The sequence below is a fragment of the Theropithecus gelada genome, chromosome 8, assembly GCF_003255815.1.
Source record: "Theropithecus gelada isolate Dixy chromosome 8, Tgel_1.0, whole genome shotgun sequence".
Taxonomy (NCBI): domain Eukaryota; kingdom Metazoa; phylum Chordata; class Mammalia; order Primates; family Cercopithecidae; genus Theropithecus; species Theropithecus gelada.
Window position 1 is genome coordinate 3,685,484 of NC_037676.1, and position 17,278 is coordinate 3,702,761.

A 17,278-nucleotide genomic window follows, 5' to 3' on the forward strand; every position below is an offset into this window, starting at 1 on the left:
ACACAAACCTAGATGTTACAGCCTATTATGCACCTAGGCTATATAGTCAAGCCTGTTGCTCCTAGAATCCAAACCTGTGCAGCATGTTACTGTGATGAACAGGCAATTATAACACAATGTATTTGTATCTCAAATCTGAACATAGAAGAGGGACTGTCAAAATACAGTTTACAAGACCAAAAATAGTGCACTTATATAGGACGCGTCTCATGAATGGAGCCTGCGTACTGGCAATGTCTCTGGGTGAGTCAGTGAATGAGTCATGAGTGAATATGAAGGCCTAGTACATTACTGCACACAACTGTAGGCTTTATAAACATTGAACACTTGAGGCAACACTAAATTAATTTTTTTAAAAATTGAGTTATGGCGGCTATGATGTCACTCCGTGATAGGAATTTTTCCACTCCATTATAATCTTATGGGACCACCGTAGTATAAAATGTCATTATGGTGCACATGACAGTAGTCTGTTCCTTTTTTTTTTTTTTTTTTTTTTTAAAGACAGAGTTTCACTCTATTGCCCAGGCTGGAGTACAGTGTCACAATCTCTGCTCACTGCAGCCTCTGCCTCCCGGGTTCAAGTGATTCTCGTGCCTCAACCTCCTGAGTAGCTGGGATTACAGACATGTACCACCACGCCCAGCTAGTTTTTGCATTTTTAGTAGAGACGGGGTTTCACCGTCTTGGCCAGGTGGGTCTTGAACTCCTGACCTCAAGTGATCTGCCCACCTCAGCTTCCCAAAGTGTAGCCTGTTTCTTTTTATTGTTGAGTAGTATTCCATTTTAGGAAATACTGCAATATGTTCATTCATTTGATGGGACATTTGCGTTCTTTTCATTTTTTGGCAGTGTGAATAACCACTATGAACATACACATGTAAGGCTTTGCGTAAGCATATATTGTCCTTGTTCTAAGATTAGAATTGCTAGGTCATATGGAAAGTGCATGTCTGGCTTTCTATTTATTTGTTAATTTAATTTATTTATTCTTAGAGACAGGGTCTTGTTCTGTCACGTAGGCTAGAGTGTGGTCGTGCAATCGTGGCTCACTGCAGCCTTGAACTCCTGACTTCAACCAGTCTTCCTACCTCAGTCTCCTGAGTAGCTGGGACTTCAGGCGTGCACCACCATGTCTGGCTAATTTTTAAATTTTTTGTAGAGATGGGATCTCCCTATGTTGCCCAGGCTGGTCTTGAACTCCTGGCCTCAAGCGATTCTCCCGCCTCAGCCTCTCCATATGTTAGGATTACGGCATGAGCCACCACACTCAGCCCGTGTCTAGCTTTATAGGAAACTGCCAAACTTTGCCAGAGTGTTTGTACCATTACATTCTGATATGGTTTGGATCTGTGTCCCCACACAAATCTCATGTTGAAATGCAATCCCCAGGGCTGAAGGCAGGGCCTGGTGGGAGATGATTGGATCGGGGGTGGGGGGAAGGGGCGGTCTCTAATTGTGTAGCACCAATCCCCCTTTGGTGCTGTTGTCACAATAGTGAATTCTCATGGCATCTGGTTGTTTAAAAGTGTGTGGCACCTCCCTCTCTCTTTCTTCCTCTTGCTCCTGCCATGTAAGACACCTGCTCCCCCTTTGCCCTCCGTGATGAGTAAAAGCTCCTTGAGGCCCCCCTAGAAGCAGATATTTCCATGCTTTTTGTAAAGCCTGCAGAACTGTGAGCCGATGAAGCCTCTTTTCTTTATAAATTACCTGGTCTCATATATTTCTTTATAGCAGTGTAAGAATGGGCTAATACACACTTCGACTAAAAGTATGTGAAAATTCTTAGCCCGAGCAACAAAAAGAGACCTTGCCTCAACAAAAAATTAAAAGTAAAAACTTAGCCTGGAGTAATGGCGTGTGCCTCTAGTCCCGGCTACTCAGGAGGCTGAAGTGGGAGGAACGCTTGAGCCTAGGGGTTCAAAGCAACAGTGAGCTGTGATTGAGCCACCACTCTCCAGCCAGGGTAAGAGAGAGACAGACTCTGTCTTAAAAAAAACAAACAACAAAAAACAACAACAACAAAAAAGAAAGAATAAAGAAAAAAAAGAAAAGAAAATTCTGGTTGCTCCACATGTTCATCGGTACTTAGTATTGTCAGTCATTTTCATTGTAGGCATTCTAGTGGTTATGTCGTATATCTTAGTAAGGTTTCTGTGTGCGTTTCCCTGATAGCTAATGATGAGCATCTTTGCTCACTGTGCCATTTGTGTGGTTATTGGCTGTGTGTGTGTGTGTTTGTATGTGTGAGTGTGTGAAGCGTCTTGTTCTAATTTCTGCCCATTTTAATTGGGTTGCTTGTCGTCTTACCATTGAGCTGTATGAGTTTTTAAATACATTCTAGAAACACGTCCTTTGCCTCATGGATGTATTACAAACGTTCTCCCAGTTGGTGGCTGGCTTTTTCGTGTTCTTTAAGTGTCTTTTGAAGAGCAAGAGTTTAACATTTCAATTTGTCAGAGTCTTCTGATTAGTACTTTTTTTTTTCTTTCTCTCTGTCCTTCTCAAGGTTAAGAAGATCTTCACCTAGAAGTTTGTCATTTTGGCTTTTGCATTTAGGTCTAGGATTCATTTCAAGTTACTTTGGTGCATGTGTGTATGTGTGCGTGTATGCATGTGTGCACACGCCTGTATGTGTGTGTGTGCGTGCCTTGAAGTAAGGGTTGAGGTTTATTTTCTTTTCCATACAGATACCCAGTTGTTTTAGCACCATTTGTTGAAAAAAAAAGCTATTCTTTCTCCTTTAAATTGCCTGGGCTTTTGTCAAAAATCAGTGATGGCTGGGGGCGGTGGCTCACACCTGTAATCCCAGCTCTTTGGGAGGCTGAGGCAGGCAGGTGGATCACTTGAGGTCAGGAGTTCGAGACCAGCCTGGCTAACATGGTGAAACTCCATCACTACTAAAAATACAAAAGTTAGATGGTCGTGGTGGTAGGTGCCTGTAATCCCAGCTACTCAGGAAGCTGAGGCACGAGAATCACTTGAACCCAGGAGGCGGAAGTTGCAGTGAGCTGAGGTTGCACCACTCCAGCCTGGGTGACAGTGAGACTGTCTCAAAAAAAAAAATTGACCATTTATGTGTTTGTCTATTTCTGAACTCTGTTCTGTCCCATTGATCTGTATGTCTGTTCATATTACCTTGTCTCTTGTAGCTTTGTGGTAAATTTTGAAATCAGGTAGTTATGGAGATGTATTTTTCCCATCCAAGTACTAACCAGGCCCGACCCTGCTTAGCTTTCAAGATAAGGTAGTACGGCTGTAGACAAGAAGGTGTATTTTTAAGTTGGATTTATTTGATCAAACTTTTTATCAAGTACATTATTCTACTCATAATGAAAAAATGAAGTAAGAGTATCATTTTTCAAAGTTGGCATTGCTTGGGACTGATTTGTGACTCCCAAATTATATGGTGTAGCCCCAACCCCCAATGTATACTGGAGATAGAGTCTATAAGGGGGTATTAAGGTTAAATGAGATCGTAAGGGTGGATGCTGATTCAGGGGGATTAGTGTCCTTATGGGAAGAGACCCCAAAGAGCCCACTGTCTCTCTCTGTCGTGTGAGGGCATAGCGGGAAGGCAGCGTTCTACAAGCCAGGAAGAGGCCCTCATCAGAAACCAACCATGCAGGCACCCTGATCTCGAACTTCCCAGCCTCTAGACTGTGAGAAACTACATTCCTATAGTTTAAACTACCCAATCTGTAGTATTTTGGTATAGTAACTTGAGCAGACTAAGACAAAGAGCAAGCTGACTTTAAAGGAAAGAAAAGTATACTGAGAATATTGGCTGGGTGCAGTGGCTCATACCTGTAATCCCAGCACTTGGGAGGCTGAGGTGGGCAGATCACCTGAGGTCAGGAGTTTAAGACCAGCCTGCCAACATGACAAAACTCCGCCTCTACTAAAAATACAGTAGTTAGCCAGGCATGGTGGTGCTGTAATCCCAGCTACTCGGGAGGCTGAGGCATGTGAATTACTTGAACCCTGGAGGCAGAGGTTGCAGTGAGCCGAGATTGCACCACTGCACAGCAGCCCTAGGAGAAAGAGCAAGACTCCATCTCAAAAAGAAATATGTAGGACCGGATTCCTTGCTTTAGGGCCAGCTTTGGTGACCTCGGGTGTGTGTTTCCTTTCCTGTAAAATTAGAGAATTGGTCCAGAGAACTCTAGAATAGCCCCCACTAGTGTCCTATTTAAATTTAATAACCTGTAATTTTAGATGGATTATGAGTGATTTTCTCTTTTACTTGTACTCTCTGCCCTGATTCAGGTTTTAAAATAGCTGAAAAAAACAATACTGAAAGCCAAATCGTTTGATGAAAACAGTGGCTGGCACTTAATAATAACTTAGTCTTCTTTTAGTTAAAATGCTTCAGGAACATCCTGATGTAGAACCAGACTCTAGTTTATTTTAGGAGTTTTTAACAGGCATTCCTTCCCTGGGCCTTTTGCTTGGTGTTTCCTGACACAGAACTCGAAGCAATGCTTTCTCCTTAGTTAATGGTTCCCCAGGCCAGAGGTGTGGGGCCACCTCTCATATCTGTGTCCTGGGACAGATCTCAGGATTGGAGAGAAATTAGAGGTCATCTAGCCCCCTGTGTTTCAAATGTGGTCCCTGGACTAGCAGCTTCGCTCTCTCCTCGGAGAATATTAGGAATGCAGAATCCCAGGCCACACCCCAGACCTGCCGAAGAGGTACACTCTAAAGCAAGGCTGAGAAGCGCTGTTCTAGTTGAACAGTGAAGACTCTTCTGTATGGTCTTCCCAGCAGACCATCTGGCCTCTGGACACCTCTGAAGGTGACCTCATGTGAGGCAATCTGTTCCATTTGTGGATAGTTCTGTTCAAGTCTCTTTTCTGTATTTATCTGAAATGTATCTTGCCCTACCTTCTAGTTTAACCTGCTGTCATCCATTGGTCCTGCCAGTGTGTCAGGCATTGAGGATACCCCATGCAATCTCCTTTCTCAAAGATCTCACAGTCTTTTGTTTGTTTATCTGAGACAGAGTCTCACTCTGTCGCCCAGGCTGGAGTGCAGTGGCGCGATCTCGGCTCACTGCAGCCTCCGCCTCCTGGGTTCAAGCGATTCTCCTGCCTCAGCCTCCTGAGTAGCTGGGATTACAGGTGCCTGCCACCTTGCTTGGCTAATTTTTGTATTTTTAGTAGAGATGGGGTTTCGCCATGTTGGCCAGGCTGGTCTTGAACTCCTAACCTCAAGTGATCTACCCACCTAGGCCTCCCAACGTGCTCTGATTACAGGCATGGGCCGTGGCGCTGGACAGATCTCAAAATCTGATACAGAGATGTCCATGAATCAACTGGAGCACCGTGTGAGAAATGCAGTGAAGAAGATGATGTCCAGGGTGCTGAGTCTCACAGAGAAGGGTGCTGGAGAAGGCCTCCAGGTGGGGGTGCAGCCCGGTACCCATACTGAGTTGGAATCTGTGAGACTCGGTGGGGAAGGGGTTCTGGGAGGGCACTCCAGACTCAGAGAAGAGCTTTGCAGAGGCATGAGAGGTGACGTGTTGGGGTCCCTGAAAAGTCTGATTTCCTTATGTTAAAGTAGCAAGGAGCTGGAAAAGTCGGCGGGGGCTGGATCACAAAGGGCCCATTCTGCAGTGTCCAAGGAGTTCACTTGAACGTGGGAGGGTGGGGCGAATAGATTGGCATTGCAGGAGAAAGGCTGCTGGCTGCACTAAAGGAAGATGGACCGAAGGGCCGGAAGAGGGAGGCAGGGGTGCTCTCAGCAGATTGACAGAGCCTAAAGGAAAGACATGAAGGACTGAGCTAGGCGCAGGATCAGAGCTCGGCCCCAGGCTGTAAGGAATCTCCCTCAGAAATCTAAAGCAGCAAATCCTGTCCCCTCAATTCTCTACTTTTGCTCCACGCTTATTTATTAGGGGCCAGCCCTTTCCAGGCTATGCACGCCATGAGGAGTGCACGGATAAAGGTGGCATGAGCCTTGCCCGCATTACAGAGTGTCACTGCTTAGTGGGCAGCGGGCATCTCCAGTTATGCCTTCTTCACGTGGTATTGTTTTAAATGCCCTGAGCTTTTTTGTTTTTCCTCTCTGGGGTGGTCTAGTCGATATTCCCCTTAACTGGTCGTGTCTGAAACTGAATTGCAGGCTCTAGGTAGTGGTGTCAGCAATGTGGACTAGGGCCCGGGCTGTTACCTTCTTTCTGTGAAAATGGCCTAGGATACAGTATGGACCTGCATCTTTGAAGGCCATGTGAGAGCACTGCAGCTTCAGACAGCCCTAGGTCAGAGCTACTGGCAGCGTCCCAAGGAGGCCTTGGCATGTGTTCTGCCTCTCTGCTATTTCTCTTCTGTGTCTGATGCTTTTGATTTCACCACACCTGAGTGTAAGCTCAAACTATATCCTATTAGACATTATCTTGTTAAACAGTTCCTGTTGCTCCTGGCTTTTGAGATGTTTTTTAATCTCTGGTTTCATCCTGTTAATTCTATTCTCTTGGTTGTAAGCCAGACAAATGATTGACGAGTTCCCTTGTATATTTGCATCAGCATCATTCACTGAAATGTTCGCGAAGGTAGGGCATATGTCAGAGTCCTGGCAGATGGAGGCTGCTTCACACTGTGCCTCCAGATCAGGAAAAGGTGGCATTCCTGATCACCGGGGGAAGTAAATTCATCAATAATTGTGGTTTGGGACAGCTGAAGAGCTGTTAGAAAAAAAAGGGAGCTGGGGTCCCTCCAACATTCCTTAGATAAAAATAAACTACGTAGCAAAGAAAATCTCTGAAAAAAATTAAATTGGCTGAAAGATTTAGACTTAAATAATGAAATCATAAAAATTATTAGAAGAAACGTGAGTACATTTTAAATATATCTTGGAATGGAGGCAGAAGACTTTTTCCCCCCTAAGTGTGTCACAAAACACAGAAGCTGTAAAGAAAAAGACTAACTTTCCTAAGAGAAAAATTTCATGAGAAAATTTTAAAGTTCTGTTGGGCAAAAATTCCATAAATGAGGTCAAAAAACAAGGAATATATTGGAGAAAAATATTTGCCGCCTATGTGTCAGAGCTAATTCATTTCATCTGGAAAGAAGTCTAGACGTTAATAGGAAAAATGAAAAATGGAATAGTTAAACCAATGTTCATTGCTAGAAGTGAGCGTGTGAAAACAGTAAACTTCACTTTGTTTAAAAATACAAAGGAAAATAAAGAGATCTCATTGTTTTCACCTGTGAGATTGGCGGTGATTCAGTTTGATAGTACCCACCGTGCTGGTGAAAATCTGAGAAAACAGACATACTGAGTTGACCAGTGTTGTTGAAGGGCATTTCCACAATATCCTTAGACCAGAATTTAAAAGGTTCATATTCTTAGACTCAGTAATTCCACTAATGACCCTATAAATGTTTTCCAGCAAGTACACAAAAATAGCTACACAGATATTTGTAATAATAGCATTTATACTAGCAAAAAATAGAGGCAGCCTATATGACCATCTGTAGGTGTCCAACAAAATATAGTGTAGTGTTAAAAATGGCACAGTTCTGTATGTACTAACTAGGAAACATTCAGGATACTAAATGGAAAAGCAAATCATTACACATAGGAGGATATTATGTTAAAAAATTAAAAAGATATACAGGATATCAGGAAGATATTAGCTATAAATTAACAAAAATGAAGGGGACATATTTCCCTTGTACAACAAGACATCTGCATATGTCAGCGGTGCAGGGTTGGGACAGGGTCTCACTATGCCATCCCTGCCTTAGGTGCCATCTTTCTGCTGTGCAGTACTAATTATGTGGGCCCCTGTCCTCATGGCAGCAAGATGGCTGTACTGTACCAGATCTCACATCTTCATTTCTGATGGAAAAAAGATGTAAGGAGGAAAGTAAGAAGCTGGAATCAGAAAGCCTCAAATATTTCCAGAAATGTCCAACCAACTTCATTTTTTTTTTTTAGACGGAGCCTCACTCTGTCACCCAGGCTGGAGTGCAGTGGCGTGATCTTGGCTCACTGCAGCCTCCACCTTCTGGGTTCAAGCGATTCTCCTGCCTCAGCCTCCCAAGTAACTGGGACTACGGGTGCCCACCACCACGCTCGGCTAATTTTTGTATTTTTAGTAGAGATGAGGTTTCACCGTGTTGGCCAGGCAGGTCTTGCACTTGTGACCTCAAGTGATCTACCCTCCTGGGCCTCTCAAAGTGCTGGGATTACAGGCGTGAGCCACCATGCCTGGCCCAACTTCTGCTTACATTTCACTGGCTAGAACTATCCCATGGCTACCCAGACCTTCAGGGAATCTGTCAAGGCAAAAATTTTGATTAGGCACGTGTTCTTCCCTGACACACAATCCAGAGTTCTGTGAATGTGGAAGAAGAGGAGAAAGGATATTGGGTAGGCACCTAGCAGTGTGCAACACACACACACACCACGCACTCTGTGTTTGCATGCAGTATTTCTGGAAGGCGCCTGAGAAATGGGTAACAGTAGTTACCTCTGTGGAATAGACTGGCAGGAGGAAGGTGGACATTTATTTTTCACTTTACAGTGTTCTTTCCTGCAATTAAAAAAAACAAAACAAAACAAAAAAACAACGAATATGTGTTAACTTTAAAGGAAGGAAGTTGATAGGAAGCTGACAACAATCCATTATCAGAACCTCTTGGGTACAGCTGTCCAACCAGTTACTCAGAACCAGGTCACTTAACCTCTGTGGACTTCAGCCTCAACTGCAAAATGAGAGGCTAGAATAGATAATATCTTAGGCTCCTTTTACCTCTGAGCCTCCTCCAGTTAATTACACAATCTCCAGGAGCTGAAGGAGAGAACTAAGAGTCACCTCCTTTAGCAAGAAAAGACATCCAGCATTTTAAACAGGTTCTTTTTTAGCCTTTGTTGTGGCTGAATTGTGTTCCCTCTAAAATTCATATGTGGAAATCTTAATTCCCAGAAGGTGACTGTATTTGGAGTTAGGGTCTTTAAAGAGGTAATTAGGGTTCAATGAGGTCATTAGGTTGGGCCCAGTCCAGTATGACTGGGGTTCTTACAAGAAGAGGAAATTTGAACCCAGACTTCCACAGAGGGAAGGCCACGTGAAGACACAGGGAGAAGGCAGCCACCTGCAGGCGGAGGAGAGAGGCCTCAGAAGAAATCAACCCTGCCAGCACCTTGATCTTGGACTTCCAGCCTCCAGAATTGTGAGAAAATAAATACCTGTTCTTAGGCCGGGCATGGTGGCTCAAATCTGTAATCCTAGCACTTTGGGAGGCTGAGGCAGGTGGATCACTTGAGATCAGGAGTTCAAGACCAGCCTGGCCAACATAGCGAAACTTCGTCTCTGCTACAAACACAAAAATTAGCCAGGTGTGGTGGCGGGCGCCTGTGGTCCCGGCTACTCGGGAGGCTGAGGCAGGAGAATTGCTTGAACCAGGGAGGCGGAGGTTGCAGTGAGCCGAGATTGCGCCACTGCACTCCAGCCTGGGCAACAGAGCGGGACTCCATCTCAAAAAACAAAACAAACAAAAAACCCCTTTTCTTTAAGTCCTCCAGCCTGTAGCCCTGTGTTATGATAGCCTTAGCAAGCTGATACAGTCTTCTGTCCCTTTACACTTTTGTGAGGGGAGCTCTGCATTTTGCAGAATCTCTAGGACAGCATGAGGTTGCATTGACTTAGCTACTGCCTCTATTCCCTTCCCTGGTGAAAGCAGGTCCCCTCGGAGTCTAGCCTGGGAACTTGCAAATGCTCAATGTGGGCTGGGGGCAGAGAAGCACATCCGACTGGAAGAAGCAAATCTGTTCCCGTGAGGCCAGTGCAGTCTTCCTCCAGGGTCTGATCGCTGTGCACACCTCCTTCCTGGGCTCCTTGGGGCCTTGCCTCCAGCTTGCTTACCTGTTCCCTAATCTATTTTCTTTCCTTGAACTTTAGAATTGATGGATACCCTGTCTCACTCTTGATTCCTTGCCTGGCTTCTGACTGCTAAACCCATCTGGACTACAAATGGCTTATCTTTTAGAGATGATCTGTCTCTCTTCAGTTGGTGAGATTGGAGAGCAGGATCTCATGTTATATGAGTGACCTTATCATAGATATTGGCAAGAATCATTTTCTTCTTCTGATGGAGCAGAAAGGGGTGTGTGTGTGTGTGTGTGTGTGTGAGAGAGAGAGAGAGAGAGAGAGAGAAAGACTTGCATTGCCCTTTAAGCCCTCACCCCAGCACTGCATCTGAGCCAGAAGACTCTGAAATGGCCTGCAGTGTTCCAGGCCATTTAAGGGAGACTGGATCTTTTCTGAGGCTAAGTGAGGGCTGGTTTTCCTGAGCTGGAGTGGGTAAGGACTCCGGGGTACCCGGAGTGTGCTGGGAGGGAGGCAGGCCTGCATTTCTAACAGATGCTTAGATGATGGAAGGTAAGGAGAGGTTGGCCTCCAGGCAGCCTGCTCCCCGCAGAGCTCCTGAGAAGGTGGCCTTATTTATGGAGTTTCCTGTGTGTTTATTGGCTTCTCATGGGAGCATAGAGGACCCCGCTGGTCAGGTGTCAGACCAGAGAGCTGTACAGATGCATAGATGTAGTGCTGGCTCACAGGCAGGTAGCCTGAGCTCCTAGAGGGAACTGTTTTTGCTAAGTAGGGAATGAAAAGCATGTTTATTTATGCACAAAATTAAATCTCTCCTATTTTTATACGATTTACCGTTGTTTTCTTCCCTGTAGGGAAATCTGCTGTGATAGAGAACTGAGTAATAGGCCTTTTATGTGAGCACTCACTCATGCATTATGCACGACGTGGCTAAGATCTTTGAAGCCCGGGGAGACCGGCACATCTCTAGTGGAGAGATGCTTTCTTTTTTCAGCCCTCACTGTCTTCTGTGCTACGTCGGAGGTGGAGGACAGCCACCGTGGGTCTGTTGAAATTTCACAGATGATGCTTTTCTCGGTGCCCTGTGGGTTCATGACTTGTGTCAAAGGCTGAAGACGGGAGAATTAGGGAACTGGTGGCAGGTAGCCTGGGAGAACCAAGGACATGTTTATGTGCCCTATTTAGGAGATTGTTCTACTTCATGATAAATTTGTGAGGAGTTTTATGAAGCCTAGAAAATTAAGTAGAAAATATATTTTTACAGTGTTTTAAGCTGGAATAGACTATTTAAAGCAGGAAGAGACCCTAGAGATAAACCAATTCAGTCTCTTCGTTTCGCAGTAGAAGGGGCGAGGCCTGGAGGACTCTCGGTGTTTGGGGAACTGGCAGGGAGTTAGCGCAGCACCAGGATCGGAGCGCGGGGCTCTGTGTCCAGCTCCTTGCTCTTTCTGTTCTAGCAGCGATGCCCACCGCGCCTTCACAGTGCATTTCTCTGGATACAGAGAAAAACATTATTCGTCTTAAAGCCAAAGTTTCAGAAGCTGTTTTTATAATAATTTGTCAGAGCCACATAATAACTTGCAAATACACATTTACAGTTAATGAGAAAAGTGGATACCCCTGAGGAAAACGGTTTGTAGTTACTGTGTTCTAGTCAGAGCTCTTGAGCTAATTGAAAAGGAAAGTCAGGAGGAGGGCTGTTCCCAGATTCCAAGGATGGGAAAGAGAATCTCTCTGTGGACTGGAGTTTAAGACTGGTCTGGGTCCTTCTGTCTCTCCTTCCCGGTCTTCTCTCTGTGTCCTCTGTGTGGGATCCCATGCTGGGCTCTATTACCCACCCTCCCCGCCACGAGCCTGTCGGTACCTCCTGTCTGATTTTCTGGTTTTCAGTCATTCCCACCCCTTCTCAGTTCCCCTGACTTGGTCCCTGTCCCCATCATTCCCCTGAATTGGTCCCTGTCCCTGTCTCAGTCCCCCGACTTGGTCCCTGTCCCTGTCCCTGTCTCAGTCCCCCTGACTTGGTCCCTGTCCCCTTCTCAATCCCCCTGACTTGGTTCCCTGTCGCCGTCTCAGTCCCCCTGACTTGGTCCCTGTCGCCGTCTCAGACCCCCTGACTTGGTCCCTGTCCCCGTCTCAGACCCCCTGACTTGGTCCCTGTCCCCGTCTCAGTCCCCCTGACTTGGTCCCTGTCCCCGTCTCAGTCCCCCTGACTTGGTCCCTGTCTCCGTCTCAGTCCCCCTGACTTGGTCCCTGTCTCCATCTCAGTCCCCCTGACTTGGTCCCTGTCTCCGTCTCATTCCCTATCTCCATCTCAGACCCCCTGACTTGGTCCCTGTCTCCATCTCAGACCCCCTGACTTGGTCCCTGTCCCCATCAGACCCCCTGACTTGGGTTCCTGTCTCCATCTCAATCCCCCGACTTGGTCCCTGTCCCCATCTCAGTCCCCTGGTGTGGTCCCCTGTCTCCTGCTCCATCCCCTGCCCCCATCTCTGTGCCTCTGCCTTAGGCATGGTCACCTCTCTGCCATCTCACCCTCTCCCTGAGGACTTGCTCCATTTTCCTCTCCCCTCAGACCAGCTTCCTCTGCAGCTGCGCACAATCCAAACAACTGCTCCAGCCTCTCTTGGCTTCAGTCCCCCACCACAGACTAATTCTGTCTCTCACCCCAATTTCAATCCCCAAGGAGCAGTCTGATCCGCCTGCTTCAGCTCCTCTTAGCCTGCCTGGTGCTGCCACACAGAGGAACTGGCTGCCCGTGGCCGGGTGGACGGTCCTTGTCTTGTGTGTGGCCAGGGCCTCAAGGCCTCATGCTACACACTTGTGTATAGCCTAGCCTCTCATGCAGGTTTCACCACAGTCTTATGAGGCATGCAGTGACCTCGCCCTTAGACATGTGCAAACTCAGGCCTAGAGCTGTCAGAGCCATTTGCCGAGGGACCTGCTGCTAGGAGGTGGCAGAACTGGAGCCAGCCCCCAAAGCCAGCGCTGCGATGTTCTCCTTTTGATGCGGGCTTATCCAAAGTTAATCAGTGAATTCCTCAGATGTCCATATGTTCCTGTGCTTAGTAAACCCAACAAAACCTTGATGGAAAACCTGTATAGTATCTGCGAACATCTTTGCATGCTTGGGGGCAGAGGAGGATTTAATATATATCAAGTCTGTGTAGCAACATCAAAGGAAGATTTAAACATTGCTGGCTTTTTGGTGTGATATTTAAAAAGCACCCCCGCCTTTTAAGAAAATGTGAAGCTCTGGCATAAATCAAAGTGTGATTAATCAGTGATGATTGACTTGTATTTTCATAACCTCTGGCATTAGTAACAACTTTGTATGGACATAAGAATTGTAAGCAAATTTGGAAGGGAGGTGACTGCTTCTGTGCTGTTCTCCATGCCGATCTTCGTGCATACTTACTTGCATTCCATAAAATTCAGCATGATGAAATCCAAGAACCAAGACTTAGTAGTAAGTGACCTTGTATTTCCACTTCCCTCCTCCTTGTTAAGATTCTTTGACCTCCTGCCACAGGGGCCTTAGAGGCATCCCGTAAGCTTTGCACAGAAGCTGCTAATCCCCCGGCAGGCAGTTCATTCCGTTTCCATCTGGCAGCTGCTCCCTCTCACACCCAAGGACTCGCAGGGAGTGGCGGCTGGGCCTGCAGACCCCGGGGGACAGGCAGGGGGGAATATTTGTGGAACTGAGACCCAGAGGCCTCCCCACTTCCCTGTGCGGACTCATGTAGGCTCTCATCGCTGTTGGCTTTTGAAGGAAGAGGGGTAGGAAGGACAGTGAAATTAAAACCCTTGCCAGGTCTTGCCTGAGAGCTTCTCTCTCTCACTGCTGCTATTTTTTCTTCATCAAATGTGTGATGTGGGTTTGTTCAAAGCATCCAGTGGCTTCTCCACTTAGATCATTTAATTCCACGGTGCAAATGGCACCACAGCTTTGTCCTGGAATCACACTTTGCACTTGGTCAAGGCCACCTTTAACTGCCTGGCCAGGCGGCTAGAGATTTTCCCGGGGCACCCCTGGAGTTTTTCCCATCCTGACTAGAGAGAATCTCTGAGCAGGAGCCAGCCCCAAGTGGGAGGGCCTCTGAAAGACCGCGGGATGGGAACATGGACGTGTAGACTCGCTTCCTCAAGGGGATGCGAGGAGATTGATTAGGAAATGGGGGATTCCATGAAAAAAAAAAAATTATGATATTAGTCCACTTAAGTAAAATTGTTTGGGTGAGCGCGGGCGGAGAGCCAGGCTGGGGAAGAGAAAGACATTGAGATCAAGTGAATAAAGGAATTGGAACCAATACTGTTCTCACGCTAACTTGACCATCAGATAATGTACTGTCAGATGAAAGAAGAGAATGTTGCAGTTATGCTTATGGCATGATTCTGCTTGGAAGAAAAGAAATCAATACAAAAAATTCCTGATGTGTGCATGCGCTTTTGGAAAAAGGTGTAGGGAAGGACACACAGCAGTCTAACGCTGGGCACTTGGGAAGGGGGAGTAAGGGAAAGGATTATATCCTTTTCTTTACACATCTTTATATTTATTTACTTATTCAAACCAGCACTGTTAATTTTTATAATTAAATAAATTTAGAGAAAGACTTTTTAAATGTGAGAGAACTGTTCTGGGGGAAAAAATCAGAACAAAAACCAGATTTACACTGGGATAGATTATTTTAAGTTGTGTGTTTCATAGATGGTCTATATAGACTGGGTGTGGTGGCTCATGCCTGCAGTCCCAACACTTTGGGAGGCCGAGGTGGGAGGATAGTTTGAACTCAGGAGTTCGAGACCAGCCTGGGTAATGTAAAGACCCCATCTCTATCAAAAATAGAAAAAGTCAGCTGGGCATGGTGGTGCGCACCTGTGGTCCCAGAAACTCGGGAGGCTGAGGCAGAAGGATTGCTTGAGCCTGAGAGGCTGAGGCTGCAGTGAGCTGTGATCGCACCACCACACTCCAGCCAGGGTGACTCAAAAGGTACAAAAAACTCTGTGGGGAAAAGAAAGTTGTCTATTCTGTCCACAGCCATGTATTTCCCTTCCTGGAGGCAGCCACTTTGGCCAGATTCTTGGGTATTCTTAAAGAAATGCTCTATGTTTTAAAAAATCTAGATATTTGTTTACATATGATGTATATATTTGCATGTATATAAGTAGGGAAAGAAAGTTTCCCACCCCAAAATGGCAGTAGAATAGAAACAGTGTTTTGTATGCTTTTTAAAAGTTAAATATATATACTGCGAAATACTGGTGTATACAGAGCTGTTTGATTCTTTTTTATTGGCCGCATGATATTCCATTGTATAAGTCAACTTTATTTAGCCAGGCTTCTATTGATGAGCATTTTGATTGTTTTCAGTGTTTTACTCTAGAAACAGCACTAAAGACTTGAGATTGTATTCTTTGACACGTGTTAGTATATCCGTAGAATAAATACCTTGAAGCGGAATATTTTTCTCCAAAAAGGGGCTACAAATAATACACTTCCTTCGGAAACATGTGAAAGTGCTAGCTATCCTTTATAGAACATGGTCTGCGTTGGAAGTGGGATAAAATACAATGATAACGACAGGGACTTTAGAGAAGGAAGTAGGAAAGTGGCCCTTGCAGTTGCTTCTCTCATAGACACCTCTCTTTCCAGAAGTTATTTTTGCTCAAATTTTGGTTTTTATATTTCAGGGTAACAAGGGTGTGAGGAAGGAAATCAACATTGAGTGAGTCACTTTATGTGCCAGGCCTAGGGTTAAGTCAGTTGCAAGTATCGTTGAAGTCTTATAGCATTCCTCTAAGGTCCATGTTTGGCATTTACTATCTGCAGTTCACAGATGAGAAAAATGAGGCTCAAGAGGCTAAGTCAGTTCTGCAGGGTTATCCAGTGGATAAATGGCAGAGTCAACTTTCAGATTTCATGAAAGCACTCATGCCTTTTTACAGTCCTTCTCCTTCTCTTCCTCGTACACAAATAGAAATCTCTATAACTCTTGCATTGTGAAGGATCTGGGGATGCATGAACCATGAACTAGGTGGAAGACCAATTTCACCTGAGGTTGACTTGTGATGTGTGACTTTGCTTGTGCTTAAGAAGTCGCTTTTAATAAGTTTGTGGGGTGTGCAGAGAAAATTTACTGTTGGATTATGTGGATTGTCTTTAACCACAAAGGGCTCTGTTCCAGAAACTCTTTGGAGTCTACTGACTTTAAATGAGAAGAGCCAGCCCCAAAGTGTGATGCTCTGAAAGCTGGTTAGGTTTCAAGGTGGATCCACAAAGCCCATATAACTTAGAACATTCTGAAAGAGTATGGTGTATGGGTGGCCATGATTTCTTGGTGTTCTCAGTCCGTAATGGGATGCATAGGTGAGAATGTATGGATAGGTACACGCTAGACCTCAAGGTCTAGCTCAAGGGGGTGCTCAATCCCTGGGCCACAGACTAGTACCAGTTCATGGGCTGTTAGGAACTGGGCTGCAGGGCAGGAGTGAGCAATTTCATTTGTATTTATAGCCACTCCCCATCGCTCGCATTACCACCTGAGCTCTGCCTCCTGTCAGATCAGCAGCAGCATTAGATTCTCATAGGAGCATGAACTCTGTTGTGAATTCTGCATGCTAGGGATCCACGCACTCCTTATGAGAATCTAATGCCTGATGATCTGAGGTGGAGCAGCTTCATCCAGAAACCATCCCCCTCCCCCACCGTCCCTGGAAAAATCATCTTCCATGAAACTGATTCCTAGTGCCAAAAAGGTTGGGGACTGCTGGGTTAGAGCCACAGCAAGGAGAACAGGAGGGGCGAGAGTCCCCCCATCAGTGGGCTGGGATGGAGTCCAAGGGCACTGCGGCAGCACTGAAGGCTACAGCAAGGCTGGGGCTGTGGCCAAGGATACAGGGCAATAGGCAGCCTCTTAGGTGGAATTGTTGAAAGCCTCAGAGAGAGAGAGCACTGCGAGGAGGAATGAGGCCATTTATTATTTTTGAAAGTCAAGTATCTGTAGGTTGGCGACTGCCCATACTTTTTCTTTCAAATGGCTTTATTAAACGAATTACCTCGAAAAAATGGACATAAATTAACAAAGAGCTTGGATGTAATTTCTCAGCTCAAGAAATCAAGTGCTTTTTTTTTTTTTCCTTTCATAAAAGCCAGGGTAAATTTTCTCATAGCTGATAGAGATTATGATGGTAGTTACTCATTTTATCCGAAGTGTTATAATACCCAGTCTAGATGGAGAGAGGATGGTGCTCTTTGGAGCTAATTTTCAGAGTCTGCCACTAGATTGCTGTGTGCTTCTATACTGAAAGCAGCCAGTGTCCTGATCTCTGATTACCCTTAGCCTTGATGTCTCTTTGACGTTTGGAGGGGGATATGTTGGATGAACGAAAACTTGTGTCTCACTTTCAAGTTATAGTTCTCTGAACCTTGTAAACAGGTAGGGA

At 45.6% G+C, this 17,278-nt stretch overlaps 1 protein-coding gene across 2 annotated transcripts in view; it reads left to right on the plus strand.

Moving 5' to 3' along the window:
* MFHAS1 (malignant fibrous histiocytoma amplified sequence 1) overlaps nucleotides 1-17,278 on the plus strand; it is a 108,945-nt gene that overhangs the window by 58,694 nt on the left and 32,973 nt on the right. The window lies entirely within an intron of this gene.